The sequence below is a fragment of the Phalangium opilio genome, unplaced genomic scaffold (genome assembly GCF_054372755.1).
Source record: "Phalangium opilio isolate 3A_F unplaced genomic scaffold, DU_Popi_V2 ptg000225l_1, whole genome shotgun sequence".
In the NCBI taxonomy this organism is placed as follows: domain Eukaryota; kingdom Metazoa; phylum Arthropoda; class Arachnida; order Opiliones; family Phalangiidae; genus Phalangium; species Phalangium opilio.
Window position 1 is genome coordinate 713201 of NW_028324219.1, and position 10038 is coordinate 723238.

Below are 10038 nucleotides of genomic sequence, written 5' to 3' on the forward strand. Positions count from 1 at the left end.
TCAAAACAAAACGGATTAAACGACGGAGGCGAGATTCAAACTCGCGCGGGCAGAGCCCAACGGATTAGCAGTCCATCGCCTTAACCACTCGGCCACCCCGTCCTCGATTAAAACTGGTTTAATCACTTCGTCTGAATTTGGGAGTAAAACATCCGGTTAAAACGACGGATTCGAGATTCGAACTCGCGCGGGCAGAGCCCATTGGATTAGCGGTTCATCGCCTTAACCACTCGACCATTCCTTCATCGATTTAAGAGAGTTTAATCACTTTGACTGCATTTGTGTTCAAAACAAAACGGATTAAACGACGGAGGCGAGATTCGAACTCGCGCGGGCAGAGCCCAATGGATTAGCAGTCCATCGCCTTAACCACTCGGCCACCCCGTCCTTGATTAAATCTGGTTTAATAATTTCGCCTGAATTTTTGATTAAAACAATCTGGTTAAAACGACGGGGGCGAGATTCGAACTCGCGCGGGCAGAGCCCAACGGATTAGCAGTCCATCGCCTTAACCACTCGGCCACCCCGTCCTCGATTAAAACTGGTTTAATCATTTCGTCTGAATTTGAGAGTAAAACATCCGGTTAAAACGACGGATTCGAGATACGAACTCGCGCGGGCAGAGCCCATTGGATTAGCGGTTCATCGCCTTAACCACTCGACCATTCCTTCATCGATTTAAGAGAGTTTAATCACTTTGACTGCATTTGTGTTCAAAACAAAACGGATTAAACGACGGAGGCGAGATTCGAACTCCCGCGGGCAGAGCCCAATGGATTAGCAGTCCATCGACTTAACCACTCGGCCACCCCGTCCTTGATTAAATCTGGTTTAATAATTTCGCCTGAATTTTTGATTAAAACAATCTGGTTAAAACGACGGGGGCGAGATTCGAACTCGCGCGGGCAGAGCCCAACGGATTAGCAGTCCATCCCCTTAACCACTCGGCCACCCCGTCCTCGATTAAAACTGGTTTAATCATTTCGTCTGAATTTTTGATTAAAACAATCCGGTTAAAACGACGGAAGTGAGGTTCGAACTCGCGCGGGCAAAGCCCAATGGATTAGCGGTCCATCGCCTTAACCACTCGGCCTTTCCTTCATCGATTTAAAAGAGTTTAATCACTTTGACTGCATTTGTGTTCAAAACAAAACGGATTAAACGACGGAGGCGAGATTCAAACTCGCGCGGGCAGAGCCCAATGGATTAGCAGTCCATCGCCTTAACCACTCGGCCACCCCGTCCTTGATTAAATCTGGTTTAATAATTTCGACTGAATTTTTGATTAAAACAATCTGGTTAAAACGACGGGGGCGAGATTCGAACTCGCGCGGGCAGAGCCCAATGGATTAGCAGTCCATCGCCTTAACCACTCGGCCACCCCGTCCTTGATTAAATCTGGTTTAATAATTTCGCCTGAATTTTTGATTAAAACAATCCGGTTAAAACGACGGAAGCGAGATTCGAACTCGCGCGGGCAGAGCCCAACGGATTAGCAGTCCATCGCCTTAACCACTCGGCCACCCCGTCCTCGATTAAAACTGGTTTAATCATTTCGTCTGAATTTGGGAGTAAAACATCCGGTTAAAACGACGGATTCGAGATTCGAACTCGCGCGGGCAGAGCCCATTGGATTAGCGGTTCATCGCCTTAACCACTCGACCATTCCTTCATCGATTTAAGAGAGTTTAATCACTTTGACTGCATTTGTGTTCAAAACAAAACGGATTAAACGACGGAGGCGAGATTCGAACTCGCGCGGGCAGAGCCCAATGGATTAGCAGTCCATCGCCTTAACCACTCGGCCACCCCGTCCTTGATTAAATCTGGTTTAATAATTTCGCCTGAATTTTTGATTAAAACAATCTGGTTAAAACGACGGGGGCGAGATTCGAACTCGCGCGGGCAGAGCCCAACGGATTAGCAGTCCATCGCCTTAACCATTCGGCCACCCCGTCCTCGATTAAAACTGGTTTAATCATTTCGTCTGAATTTGGGAGTAAAACATCCGGTTAAAACGACGGATTCGAGATTCGAACTCGCGCGGGCAGAGCCCATTGGATTAGCGGTTCATCGCCTTAACCACTCGACCATTCCTTCATCGATTTAAGAGAGTTTAATCACTTTGACTGCATTTGTGTTCAAAACAAAACGGATTAAACGACGGAGGCGAGATTCGAACTCCCGCGGGCAGAGCCCAATGGATAAGCAGTCCATCGCCTTAACCACTCGGCCACCCCGTCCTTGATTAAATCTGGTTTAATAATTTCGCCTGAATTTTTGATTAAAACAATCTGGTTAAAACGACGGGGGCGAGATTCGACCTCGCGCGGGCAGAGCCCAACGGATTAGCAGTCCATCGCCTTAACCACTCGGCCACCCCGTCCTCGATTAAAACTGGTTTAATCATTTCGTCTGAATTTTTGACTAAAACAATCCGGTTAAAACGACGGACGTGAGGTTCGAACTCGCGCGGGCAAAGCCCAATGGATTAGCTGTCCATCGCCTTAACCACTCGGCCTTTCCTTCATCGCTTCAAAAGAGTTTAATCACTTTGACTGCATTTGTGTTCAAAACAAAACGGATTAAACGACGGAGGCGAGATTCAAACTCGCGCGGGCAGAGCCCAATGGATTAGCAGTCCATCGCCTTAACCACTCGGCCACCCCGTCCTTGATTAAATCTGGTTTAATAATTTCGCCTGAATTTTTGATTAAAACAATCTGGTTAAAACGACGGGGGCGAGATTCGAACTCGCGCGGGCAGAGCCCAACGGATTAGCAGTCCATCGCCTCAACCACTCGGCCACCCCGTCCTCGATTAAAACTGGTTTAATCATTTCGTCTGAATTTGGGAGTAAAACATCCGGTTAAAACGACGGATTCGAGATTCGAACTCGCGCGGGCAGAGCCCATTGGATTAGCGGTTCATCGCCTTAACCACTCGACCATTCCTTCATCGATTTAAGAGAGTTTAATCAATTTGACTGCATTTGTGTTCAAAACAAAACGGATTAATCGACGGAGGCGAGATTCGAACTCCCGCGGGCAGAGCCCAATGGATTAGCAGTCCATCGCCTTAACCACTCGGCCACCCCGTCCTTGATTAAATCTGGTTTAATAATTTCGCCTGAATTTTTGATTAAAACAATCTGGTTAAAACGACGGGGGCGAGATTCGGACTCGCGCGGGCAGAGCCCAATGGATTAGCAGTCCATCGCCTTTACCACTCGGCCACCCCGTCCTTGATTAAATCTGGTTTAATAATTTCGCCTGAATTTTTGATTAAAACAATCCGGTTAAAACGACGGAAGCGAGATTCGAACTCGCGAGGGCAGAGCCCAATGGATTAGCAGTCCATCGCCTTAACCACTCGGCCACCCCGTCCTTGATTAAATCTGGTTTAATAATTTCGCCTGCATTTTTGATTAAAACAATCCGGTTAAAACGATGGAAGCGAGATTCGAACTCGCGCGGGCAGAGCCCAACGGATTAGCAGTCCATCGCCTTAACCACTCGGCCACCCCGTCCTCGATTAAAACTGGTTTAATCATTTCGTCTGAATTTGGGAGTAAAACATCCGGTTAAAACGACGGATTCGAGATTCGAACTCGCGCGGGTAGAGCCCATTGGATTAGCGGTTCATCGCCACTCGACCATTCCTTCATCGATTTAAGAGAGTTTAATCACTTTGACTGCATTTGTGTTCAAAACAAAACGGATTAAACGACGGAGGCGAGATTCGAACTCCCGCGGGCAGAGCCCAATGGATTAGCAGTCCATCGCCTTAACCACTCGGCCACCCCGTCCTTGATTAAATCTGGTTTAATAATTTCGCCTGAATTTTTGATTAAAACAATCTGGTTAAAACGACGGGGTCGAGATTCGGACTCGCGCGGGCAGAGCCCAACGGATTAGCAGTCCATCGCCTTAACCACTCGGCCACCCCGTCCTCGATTAAAACTGGTTTAATCATTTCGTCTGAATTTTTGATTAAAACAATCCGGTTAAAACGACGGATTCGAGATTCGAACTCGCGCGGGCAAAGCCCAATGGATTAGCGGTCCATCGCCTTAACCACTCGGCCTTTCCTTCATCGATTTAAAAGAGTTTAATCACTTTGACTGCATTTGTGCTCAAAACAAAACGGATTAAACGACGGAGGCGAGATTCGAACTCGCGCGAGCAGAGCCCAATGGATTAGCAGTTCATCGCCTTTACCACTCGGCCACCCCGTCCTTGATTAAATCTGGTTTAATAATTTCGCCTGAATTTTTGATTAAAACAATCCGGTTAAAACGACGGAAGCGAGATTCGAACTCGCGAGGGCAGAGCCCAATGGATTAGCAGTCCATCGCCTTAACCACTCGGCCACCCCGTCCTTGATTAAATCTGGTTTAATAACTTCGCCTGAATTTTTGATTAAAACAATCCGGTTAAAACGATGGAAGCGAGATTCGAACTCGCGCGGGCAGAGCCCAACGGATTAGCAGTCCATCGCCTTAACCACTCGGCCACCCCGTCCTCGATTAAAACTGGTTTAATCATTTCGTCTGAATTTGGGAGTAAAACATCCGGTTAAAACGACGGATTCGAGATTCGAACTCGCGCGGGTAGAGCCCATTGGATTAGCGGTTCATCGCCTTAACCACTCGACCATTCCTTCATCGATTTAAGAGAGTTTAATCACTTTGACTGCATTTGTGTTCAAAACAAAACGGATTAAACGACGTAGGCGAGATTCGAACTCGCGCGGGCAGAGCCCAATGGATTAGCAGTCCATCGCCTTAACCACTCGGCCACCCCGTCCTTGATTAAATCTGGTTTACTAATTTCGCCTGAATTTTTGATTAAAACAATCTGGTTAAAACGACGGGGGCGAGATTCGAACTCGCGCGGGCAGAGCCCAACGGACTAGCAGTCCACCGCCTTAACCACTCGGCCACCCCGTCCTCGATTAAAACTGGTTTAATCATTTCGTCTGAATTTGGGAGTAAAACATCCGGTGTAAACGACGGATTCGAGATTCGAACTCGCGCGGGCAGAGCCCATTGTATTAGCGGTTCATCGCCTTAACCACTCGACCATTCCTTCATCGATTTAAGAGAGTTTAATCACTTTGACTGCATTTGTGTTCAAAACAAAACGGATTAAACGACGGAGGCGAGATTCGAACTCCCGCGGGCAGAGCCCAATGGATTAGCAGTCCATCGCCTTAACCACTCGGCCACCCCGTCCTTGATTAAATCTGGTTTAATAATTTCGCCTGAATTTTTGATTAAAACAATCTGGTTAAAACGACGGGGGCGAGATTCGGACTCGCGCGGGCAGAGCCCAACGGATTAGCAGTCCATCGCCTTAACCACTCGGCCACCCCGTCCTCGATTAAAACTGGTTTAATCATTTCGTCTGAATTTTTGATTAAAACAATCCGGTTAAAACGACGGAAGTGAGGTTCGAACTCGCGCGGGCAAAGCTCAATGGATTAGCGGTCCATCGCCTTAACCACTCGGCCTTTCCTTCATCGATTTAAAAGAGTTTAATCACTTTGACTGCATTTGTGCTCAAAACAAAACGGATTAAACGACGGAGGCGAGATTCGAACTCGCGCGGGCAGAGCCCAATGTATTAGCAGTCCATCGCCTTTACCACTCGGCCACCCCGTCCTTGATTAAATCTGGTTTAATAATTTCGCCTGAATTTTTGATTAAAACAATCCGGTTAAAACGACGGAAGCGAGATTCGAACTCGCGAGGGCAGAGCCCAATGGATTAGCAGTCCATCGCCTTAACCACTCGGCCACCCCGTCCTTGATTAAATCTGGTTTAATAACTTCGCCTGAATTTTTGATTAAAACAATCCGGTTAAAACGATGGAAGCGAGATTCGAACTCGCGCGGGCAGAGCCCAACGGATTAGCAGTCCATCGCCTTAACCACTCGGCCACCCCGTCCTCGATTAAAACTGGTTTAATCATTTCGTCTGAATTTGGGAGTAAAACATCCGGTTAAAACGACGGATTCGAGATTCGAACTCGCGCGGGTAGAGCCCATTGGATTAGCGGTTCATCGCCTTAACCACTCGACCATTCCTTCATCGATTTAAGAGAGTTTAATCACTTTGACTGCATTTGTGTTCAAAACAAAACGGATTAAACGACGGAGGCGAGATTCGAACTCGCGCGGGCAGAGCCCAATGGATTAGCAGTCCATCGCCTTAACCACTCGGCCACCCCGTCCTTGATTAAATCTGGTTTACTAATTTCGCCTGAATTTTTGATTAAAACAATCTGGTTAAAACGACGGGGGCGAGATTCGAACTCGCGCGGGCAGAGCCCAACGGATTAGCAGTCCACCGCCTTAACCACTCGGCCACCCCGTCCTCGATTAAAACTGGTTTAATCATTTCGTCTGAATTTGGGAGTAAAACATCCGGTTAAAACGACGGATTCGAGATTCGAACTCGCGCGGGCAGAGCCCATTGTATTAGCGGTTCATCGCCTTAACCACTCGACCATTCCTTCATCGATTTAAGAGAGTTTAATCACTTTGACTGCATTTGTGTTCAAAACAAAACGGATTAAACGACGGAGGCGAGATTCGAACTCGCGCGGGCAGAGCCCAATGGATTAGCAGTCCATCGCCTTAACCACTCGGCCACCCCGTCCTTGATTAAATCTGGTTTACTAATTTCGCCTGAATTTTTGATTAAAACAATCTGGTTAAAACGACGGGGGCGAGATTCGAACTCGCGCGGGCAGAGCCCAACGGATTAGCAGTCCACCGCCTTAACCACTCGGCCACCCCGTCCTCGATTAAAACTGGTTTAATAATTTCGCCTGAATTTTTGATTAAAACAATCTGGTTAAAACGACGGGGTCGAGATTCGGACTCGCGCGGGCAGAGCCCAACGGATTAGCAGTCCATCGCCTTAACCACTCGGCCACCCCGTCCTCGATTAAAACTGGTTTAATCATTTCGTCTGAATTTTTGATTAAAACAATCCGGTTAAAACGACGGATTCGAGATTCGAACTCGCGCGGGCAGAGCCCATTGTATTAGCGGTTCATCGCCTTAACCACTCGACCATTCCTTCATCGATTTAAGAGAGTTTAATCACTTTGACTGCATTTGTGTTCAAAACAAAACGGATTAAACGACGGAGGCGAGATTCGAACTCCCGCGGGCAGAGCCCAATGGATTAGCAGTCCATCGCCTTAACCACTCGGCCACCCCGTCCTTGATTAAATCTGGTTTAATAATTTCGCCTGAATTTTTGATTAAAACAATCTGGTTAAAACGACGGGGGCGAGATTCGGACTCGCGCGGGCAGAGCCCAACGGATTAGCAGTCCATCGCCTTAACCACTCGGCCACCCCGTCCTCGATTAAAACTGGTTTAATCATTTCGTCTGAATTTTTGATTAAAACAATCCGGTTAAAACGACGGAAGTGAGGTTCGAACTCGCGCGGGCAAAGCTCAATGGATTAGCGGTCCATCGCCTTAACCACTCGGCCTTTCCTTCATCGATTTAAAAGAGTTTAATCACTTTGACTGCATTTGTGCTCAAAACAAAACGGATTAAACGACGGAGGCGAGATTCGAACTCGCGCGGGCAGAGCCCAATGTATTAGCAGTCCATCGCCTTTACCACTCGGCCACCCCGTCCTTGATTAAATCTGATTTAATAATTTCGCCTGAATTTTTGATTAAAACAATCCGGTTAAAACGACGGAAGCGAGATTCGAACTCGCGCGGGCAGAGCCCAACGGATTAGCAGTCCATCGCCTTAACCACTCGGCCACCCCGTCCTCGATTAAAACTGGTTTAATCATTTCGTCTGAATTTGGGAGTAAAACATCCGGTTAAAACGACGGATTCGAGATTCTAACTCGCGTGGGCAGAGCCCATTGGATTAGCGGTTCATCGCCTTAACCACTCGACCATTCCTTCATCGATTTAAGAGAGTTTAATCACTTTGACTGCATTTGTGTTCAAAACAAAACGGATTAAACGACGGAGGCGAGATTCGAACTCGCGCGGGCAGAGCCCAATGGATTAGCAGTCCATCGCCTTAACCACTCGGCCACCCCGTCCTTGATTAAATCTGGTTTAATAAATTCGCCTGAATTTTTGATTAAAACAATCTGGTTAAAACGGCGGGGGCGAGATTCGAACTCGCGCGGGCAGAGCCCAACGGATTAGCAGTCCACCGCCTTAACCACTCGGCCACCCCGTCCTCGATTAAAACTGGTTTAATCATTTCGTCTGAATTTGGGAGTAAAACATCCGGTTAAAACGACGGATTCGAGATTCGAACTCGCGCGGGCAGAGCCCATTGGATTAGCGGTTCATCGCCTTAACCACTCGACCATTCCTTCATCGATTTAAGAGAGTTTAATCACTTTGACTGCATTTGTGTTCAAAACAAAACGGATTAAACGACGGAGGCGAGATTCGAACTCCCGCGGGCAGAGCCCAATGGATTAGCAGTCCATCGCCTTAACCACTCGGCCACCCCGTCCTTGATTAAATCTGGTTTAATAATTTCGCCTGAATTTTTGATTAAAACAATCTGGTTAAAACGACGGGGGCGAGATTCGGACTCGCGCGGGCAGAGCCCAACGGATTAGCAGTCCATCGCCTTAACCACTCGGCCACCCCGTCCTCGATTAAAACTGGTTTAATCATTTCGTCTGAATTTTTGATTAAAACAATCCGGTTAAAACGACGGAAGTGAGGTTCGAACTCGCGCGGGCAAAGCTCAATGGATTAGCGGTCCATCGCCTTAACCACTCGGCCTTTCCTTCATCGATTTAAAAGAGTTTAATCACTTTGACTGCATTTGTGCTCAAAACAAAACGGATTAAACGACGGAGGCGAGATTCGAACTCGCGCGGGCAGAGCCCAATGTATTAGCAGTCCATCGCCTTTACCACTCGGCCACCCCGTCCTTGATTAAATCTGATTTAATAATTTCGCCTGAATTTTTGATTAAAACAATCCGGTTAAAACGACGGAAGCGAGATTCGAACTCGCGCGGGCAGAGCCCAACGGATTAGCAGTCCATCGCCTTAACCACTCGGCCACCCCGTCCTCGATTAAAACTGGTTTAATCATTTCGTCTGAATTTGGGAGTAAAACATCCGGTTAAAACGACGGATTCGAGATTCTAACTCGCGTGGGCAGAGCCCATTGGATTAGCGGTTCATCGCCTTAACCACTCGACCATTCCTTCATCGATTTAAGAGAGTTTAATCACTTTGACTGCATTTGTGTTCAAAACAAAACGGATTAAACGACGGAGGCGAGATTCGAACTCGCGCGGGCAGAGCCCAATGGATTAGCAGTCCATCGCCTTAACCACTCGGCCACCCCGTCCTTGATTAAATCTGGTTTAATAAATTCGCCTGAATTTTTGATTAAAACAATCTGGTTAAAACGGCGGGGGCGAGATTCGAACTCGCGCGGGCAGAGCCCAACGGATTAGCAGTCCACCGCCTTAACCACTCGGCCACCCCGTCCTCGATTAAAACTGGTTTAATCATTTCGTCTGAATTTGGGAGTAAAACATCCGGTTAAAACGACGGATTCGAGATTCGAACTCGCGCGGGCAGAGCCCATTGGATTAGCGGTTCATCGCCTTAACCACTCGACCATTCCTTCATCGATTTAAGAGAGTTTAATCACTTTGACTGCATTTGTGTTCAAAACAAAACGGATTAAACGACGGAGGCGAGATTCGAACTCCCGCGGGCAGAGCCCAATGGATTAGCAGTCCATCGCCTTAACCACTCGGCCACCCCGTCCTTGATTAAATCTGGTTTAATAATTTCGCCTGAATTTTTGATTAAAACAATCTGGTTAAAACGACGGGGGCGAGATTCGGACTCGCGCGGGCAGAGCCCAACGGATTAGCAGTCCATCGCCTTAACCACTCGGCCACCCCGTCCTCGATTAAAACTGGTTTAATCATTTCGTCTGAATTTTTGATTAAAACAATCCGGTTAAAACGACGGAAGTGAGGTTCGAACTCGCGCG

The 10038-nt window shown here is 47.6% G+C and overlaps 50 non-coding genes across 50 annotated transcripts; all 50 read right to left on the bottom strand.

Annotated features, from left to right (window-relative positions):
* Positions 1–20: 20 nt before the first annotated feature.
* Positions 21–102, bottom strand: TRNAS-GCU (transfer RNA serine (anticodon GCU)). The gene has a single exon. It is a non-coding gene; the product is annotated as a tRNA-Ser (tRNA).
* A 203-nt stretch (positions 103–305) lies between these two features.
* TRNAS-GCU (transfer RNA serine (anticodon GCU)) lies at positions 306–387 on the bottom strand. Its single transcript has one exon. It is a non-coding gene; the product is annotated as a tRNA-Ser (tRNA).
* A 61-nt stretch (positions 388–448) lies between these two features.
* Positions 449–530, bottom strand: TRNAS-GCU (transfer RNA serine (anticodon GCU)). The gene has a single exon. It is a non-coding gene; the product is annotated as a tRNA-Ser (tRNA).
* A 203-nt stretch (positions 531–733) lies between these two features.
* Positions 734–815, bottom strand: TRNAS-GCU (transfer RNA serine (anticodon GCU)). The gene has a single exon. It is a non-coding gene; the product is annotated as a tRNA-Ser (tRNA).
* A 61-nt stretch (positions 816–876) lies between these two features.
* TRNAS-GCU (transfer RNA serine (anticodon GCU)) lies at positions 877–958 on the bottom strand. The gene has a single exon. It is a non-coding gene; the product is annotated as a tRNA-Ser (tRNA).
* Positions 959–1019: 61 nt separating this feature from the next.
* Positions 1020–1101, bottom strand: TRNAS-GCU (transfer RNA serine (anticodon GCU)). Its single transcript has one exon. It is a non-coding gene; the product is annotated as a tRNA-Ser (tRNA).
* Positions 1102–1162: 61 nt separating this feature from the next.
* Positions 1163–1244, bottom strand: TRNAS-GCU (transfer RNA serine (anticodon GCU)). The gene has a single exon. It is a non-coding gene; the product is annotated as a tRNA-Ser (tRNA).
* Positions 1245–1305: 61 nt separating this feature from the next.
* TRNAS-GCU (transfer RNA serine (anticodon GCU)) lies at positions 1306–1387 on the bottom strand. The gene has a single exon. It is a non-coding gene; the product is annotated as a tRNA-Ser (tRNA).
* A 61-nt stretch (positions 1388–1448) lies between these two features.
* TRNAS-GCU (transfer RNA serine (anticodon GCU)) lies at positions 1449–1530 on the bottom strand. Its single transcript has one exon. It is a non-coding gene; the product is annotated as a tRNA-Ser (tRNA).
* Positions 1531–1733: 203 nt separating this feature from the next.
* Positions 1734–1815, bottom strand: TRNAS-GCU (transfer RNA serine (anticodon GCU)). Its single transcript has one exon. It is a non-coding gene; the product is annotated as a tRNA-Ser (tRNA).
* Positions 1816–1876: 61 nt separating this feature from the next.
* On the bottom strand, positions 1877–1958 carry TRNAS-GCU (transfer RNA serine (anticodon GCU)). The gene has a single exon. It is a non-coding gene; the product is annotated as a tRNA-Ser (tRNA).
* Positions 1959–2161: 203 nt separating this feature from the next.
* On the bottom strand, positions 2162–2243 carry TRNAS-GCU (transfer RNA serine (anticodon GCU)). The gene has a single exon. It is a non-coding gene; the product is annotated as a tRNA-Ser (tRNA).
* A 61-nt stretch (positions 2244–2304) lies between these two features.
* TRNAS-GCU (transfer RNA serine (anticodon GCU)) lies at positions 2305–2386 on the bottom strand. The gene has a single exon. It is a non-coding gene; the product is annotated as a tRNA-Ser (tRNA).
* A 204-nt stretch (positions 2387–2590) lies between these two features.
* TRNAS-GCU (transfer RNA serine (anticodon GCU)) lies at positions 2591–2672 on the bottom strand. The gene has a single exon. It is a non-coding gene; the product is annotated as a tRNA-Ser (tRNA).
* Positions 2673–2733: 61 nt separating this feature from the next.
* On the bottom strand, positions 2734–2815 carry TRNAS-GCU (transfer RNA serine (anticodon GCU)). Its single transcript has one exon. It is a non-coding gene; the product is annotated as a tRNA-Ser (tRNA).
* A 203-nt stretch (positions 2816–3018) lies between these two features.
* TRNAS-GCU (transfer RNA serine (anticodon GCU)) lies at positions 3019–3100 on the bottom strand. Its single transcript has one exon. It is a non-coding gene; the product is annotated as a tRNA-Ser (tRNA).
* A 61-nt stretch (positions 3101–3161) lies between these two features.
* On the bottom strand, positions 3162–3243 carry TRNAS-GCU (transfer RNA serine (anticodon GCU)). The gene has a single exon. It is a non-coding gene; the product is annotated as a tRNA-Ser (tRNA).
* A 61-nt stretch (positions 3244–3304) lies between these two features.
* On the bottom strand, positions 3305–3386 carry TRNAS-GCU (transfer RNA serine (anticodon GCU)). Its single transcript has one exon. It is a non-coding gene; the product is annotated as a tRNA-Ser (tRNA).
* A 61-nt stretch (positions 3387–3447) lies between these two features.
* Positions 3448–3529, bottom strand: TRNAS-GCU (transfer RNA serine (anticodon GCU)). Its single transcript has one exon. It is a non-coding gene; the product is annotated as a tRNA-Ser (tRNA).
* Positions 3530–3726: 197 nt separating this feature from the next.
* TRNAS-GCU (transfer RNA serine (anticodon GCU)) lies at positions 3727–3808 on the bottom strand. Its single transcript has one exon. It is a non-coding gene; the product is annotated as a tRNA-Ser (tRNA).
* Positions 3809–3869: 61 nt separating this feature from the next.
* On the bottom strand, positions 3870–3951 carry TRNAS-GCU (transfer RNA serine (anticodon GCU)). The gene has a single exon. It is a non-coding gene; the product is annotated as a tRNA-Ser (tRNA).
* A 204-nt stretch (positions 3952–4155) lies between these two features.
* Positions 4156–4237, bottom strand: TRNAS-GCU (transfer RNA serine (anticodon GCU)). Its single transcript has one exon. It is a non-coding gene; the product is annotated as a tRNA-Ser (tRNA).
* A 61-nt stretch (positions 4238–4298) lies between these two features.
* TRNAS-GCU (transfer RNA serine (anticodon GCU)) lies at positions 4299–4380 on the bottom strand. Its single transcript has one exon. It is a non-coding gene; the product is annotated as a tRNA-Ser (tRNA).
* A 61-nt stretch (positions 4381–4441) lies between these two features.
* On the bottom strand, positions 4442–4523 carry TRNAS-GCU (transfer RNA serine (anticodon GCU)). Its single transcript has one exon. It is a non-coding gene; the product is annotated as a tRNA-Ser (tRNA).
* Positions 4524–4726: 203 nt separating this feature from the next.
* Positions 4727–4808, bottom strand: TRNAS-GCU (transfer RNA serine (anticodon GCU)). Its single transcript has one exon. It is a non-coding gene; the product is annotated as a tRNA-Ser (tRNA).
* Positions 4809–4869: 61 nt separating this feature from the next.
* Positions 4870–4951, bottom strand: TRNAS-GCU (transfer RNA serine (anticodon GCU)). The gene has a single exon. It is a non-coding gene; the product is annotated as a tRNA-Ser (tRNA).
* A 203-nt stretch (positions 4952–5154) lies between these two features.
* TRNAS-GCU (transfer RNA serine (anticodon GCU)) lies at positions 5155–5236 on the bottom strand. The gene has a single exon. It is a non-coding gene; the product is annotated as a tRNA-Ser (tRNA).
* Positions 5237–5297: 61 nt separating this feature from the next.
* Positions 5298–5379, bottom strand: TRNAS-GCU (transfer RNA serine (anticodon GCU)). Its single transcript has one exon. It is a non-coding gene; the product is annotated as a tRNA-Ser (tRNA).
* A 204-nt stretch (positions 5380–5583) lies between these two features.
* On the bottom strand, positions 5584–5665 carry TRNAS-GCU (transfer RNA serine (anticodon GCU)). Its single transcript has one exon. It is a non-coding gene; the product is annotated as a tRNA-Ser (tRNA).
* A 61-nt stretch (positions 5666–5726) lies between these two features.
* On the bottom strand, positions 5727–5808 carry TRNAS-GCU (transfer RNA serine (anticodon GCU)). Its single transcript has one exon. It is a non-coding gene; the product is annotated as a tRNA-Ser (tRNA).
* Positions 5809–5869: 61 nt separating this feature from the next.
* TRNAS-GCU (transfer RNA serine (anticodon GCU)) lies at positions 5870–5951 on the bottom strand. The gene has a single exon. It is a non-coding gene; the product is annotated as a tRNA-Ser (tRNA).
* Positions 5952–6154: 203 nt separating this feature from the next.
* On the bottom strand, positions 6155–6236 carry TRNAS-GCU (transfer RNA serine (anticodon GCU)). The gene has a single exon. It is a non-coding gene; the product is annotated as a tRNA-Ser (tRNA).
* Positions 6237–6297: 61 nt separating this feature from the next.
* Positions 6298–6379, bottom strand: TRNAS-GCU (transfer RNA serine (anticodon GCU)). Its single transcript has one exon. It is a non-coding gene; the product is annotated as a tRNA-Ser (tRNA).
* A 203-nt stretch (positions 6380–6582) lies between these two features.
* On the bottom strand, positions 6583–6664 carry TRNAS-GCU (transfer RNA serine (anticodon GCU)). Its single transcript has one exon. It is a non-coding gene; the product is annotated as a tRNA-Ser (tRNA).
* A 61-nt stretch (positions 6665–6725) lies between these two features.
* TRNAS-GCU (transfer RNA serine (anticodon GCU)) lies at positions 6726–6807 on the bottom strand. The gene has a single exon. It is a non-coding gene; the product is annotated as a tRNA-Ser (tRNA).
* A 61-nt stretch (positions 6808–6868) lies between these two features.
* On the bottom strand, positions 6869–6950 carry TRNAS-GCU (transfer RNA serine (anticodon GCU)). The gene has a single exon. It is a non-coding gene; the product is annotated as a tRNA-Ser (tRNA).
* Positions 6951–7154: 204 nt separating this feature from the next.
* Positions 7155–7236, bottom strand: TRNAS-GCU (transfer RNA serine (anticodon GCU)). The gene has a single exon. It is a non-coding gene; the product is annotated as a tRNA-Ser (tRNA).
* A 61-nt stretch (positions 7237–7297) lies between these two features.
* TRNAS-GCU (transfer RNA serine (anticodon GCU)) lies at positions 7298–7379 on the bottom strand. The gene has a single exon. It is a non-coding gene; the product is annotated as a tRNA-Ser (tRNA).
* A 204-nt stretch (positions 7380–7583) lies between these two features.
* Positions 7584–7665, bottom strand: TRNAS-GCU (transfer RNA serine (anticodon GCU)). The gene has a single exon. It is a non-coding gene; the product is annotated as a tRNA-Ser (tRNA).
* Positions 7666–7726: 61 nt separating this feature from the next.
* On the bottom strand, positions 7727–7808 carry TRNAS-GCU (transfer RNA serine (anticodon GCU)). Its single transcript has one exon. It is a non-coding gene; the product is annotated as a tRNA-Ser (tRNA).
* A 203-nt stretch (positions 7809–8011) lies between these two features.
* TRNAS-GCU (transfer RNA serine (anticodon GCU)) lies at positions 8012–8093 on the bottom strand. The gene has a single exon. It is a non-coding gene; the product is annotated as a tRNA-Ser (tRNA).
* A 61-nt stretch (positions 8094–8154) lies between these two features.
* TRNAS-GCU (transfer RNA serine (anticodon GCU)) lies at positions 8155–8237 on the bottom strand. The gene has a single exon. It is a non-coding gene; the product is annotated as a tRNA-Ser (tRNA).
* Positions 8238–8439: 202 nt separating this feature from the next.
* TRNAS-GCU (transfer RNA serine (anticodon GCU)) lies at positions 8440–8521 on the bottom strand. The gene has a single exon. It is a non-coding gene; the product is annotated as a tRNA-Ser (tRNA).
* A 61-nt stretch (positions 8522–8582) lies between these two features.
* TRNAS-GCU (transfer RNA serine (anticodon GCU)) lies at positions 8583–8664 on the bottom strand. Its single transcript has one exon. It is a non-coding gene; the product is annotated as a tRNA-Ser (tRNA).
* A 204-nt stretch (positions 8665–8868) lies between these two features.
* TRNAS-GCU (transfer RNA serine (anticodon GCU)) lies at positions 8869–8950 on the bottom strand. Its single transcript has one exon. It is a non-coding gene; the product is annotated as a tRNA-Ser (tRNA).
* A 61-nt stretch (positions 8951–9011) lies between these two features.
* On the bottom strand, positions 9012–9093 carry TRNAS-GCU (transfer RNA serine (anticodon GCU)). The gene has a single exon. It is a non-coding gene; the product is annotated as a tRNA-Ser (tRNA).
* A 203-nt stretch (positions 9094–9296) lies between these two features.
* TRNAS-GCU (transfer RNA serine (anticodon GCU)) lies at positions 9297–9378 on the bottom strand. Its single transcript has one exon. It is a non-coding gene; the product is annotated as a tRNA-Ser (tRNA).
* A 61-nt stretch (positions 9379–9439) lies between these two features.
* TRNAS-GCU (transfer RNA serine (anticodon GCU)) lies at positions 9440–9522 on the bottom strand. The gene has a single exon. It is a non-coding gene; the product is annotated as a tRNA-Ser (tRNA).
* Positions 9523–9724: 202 nt separating this feature from the next.
* On the bottom strand, positions 9725–9806 carry TRNAS-GCU (transfer RNA serine (anticodon GCU)). The gene has a single exon. It is a non-coding gene; the product is annotated as a tRNA-Ser (tRNA).
* A 61-nt stretch (positions 9807–9867) lies between these two features.
* TRNAS-GCU (transfer RNA serine (anticodon GCU)) lies at positions 9868–9949 on the bottom strand. Its single transcript has one exon. It is a non-coding gene; the product is annotated as a tRNA-Ser (tRNA).
* Positions 9950–10038: the final 89 nt, after the last annotated feature.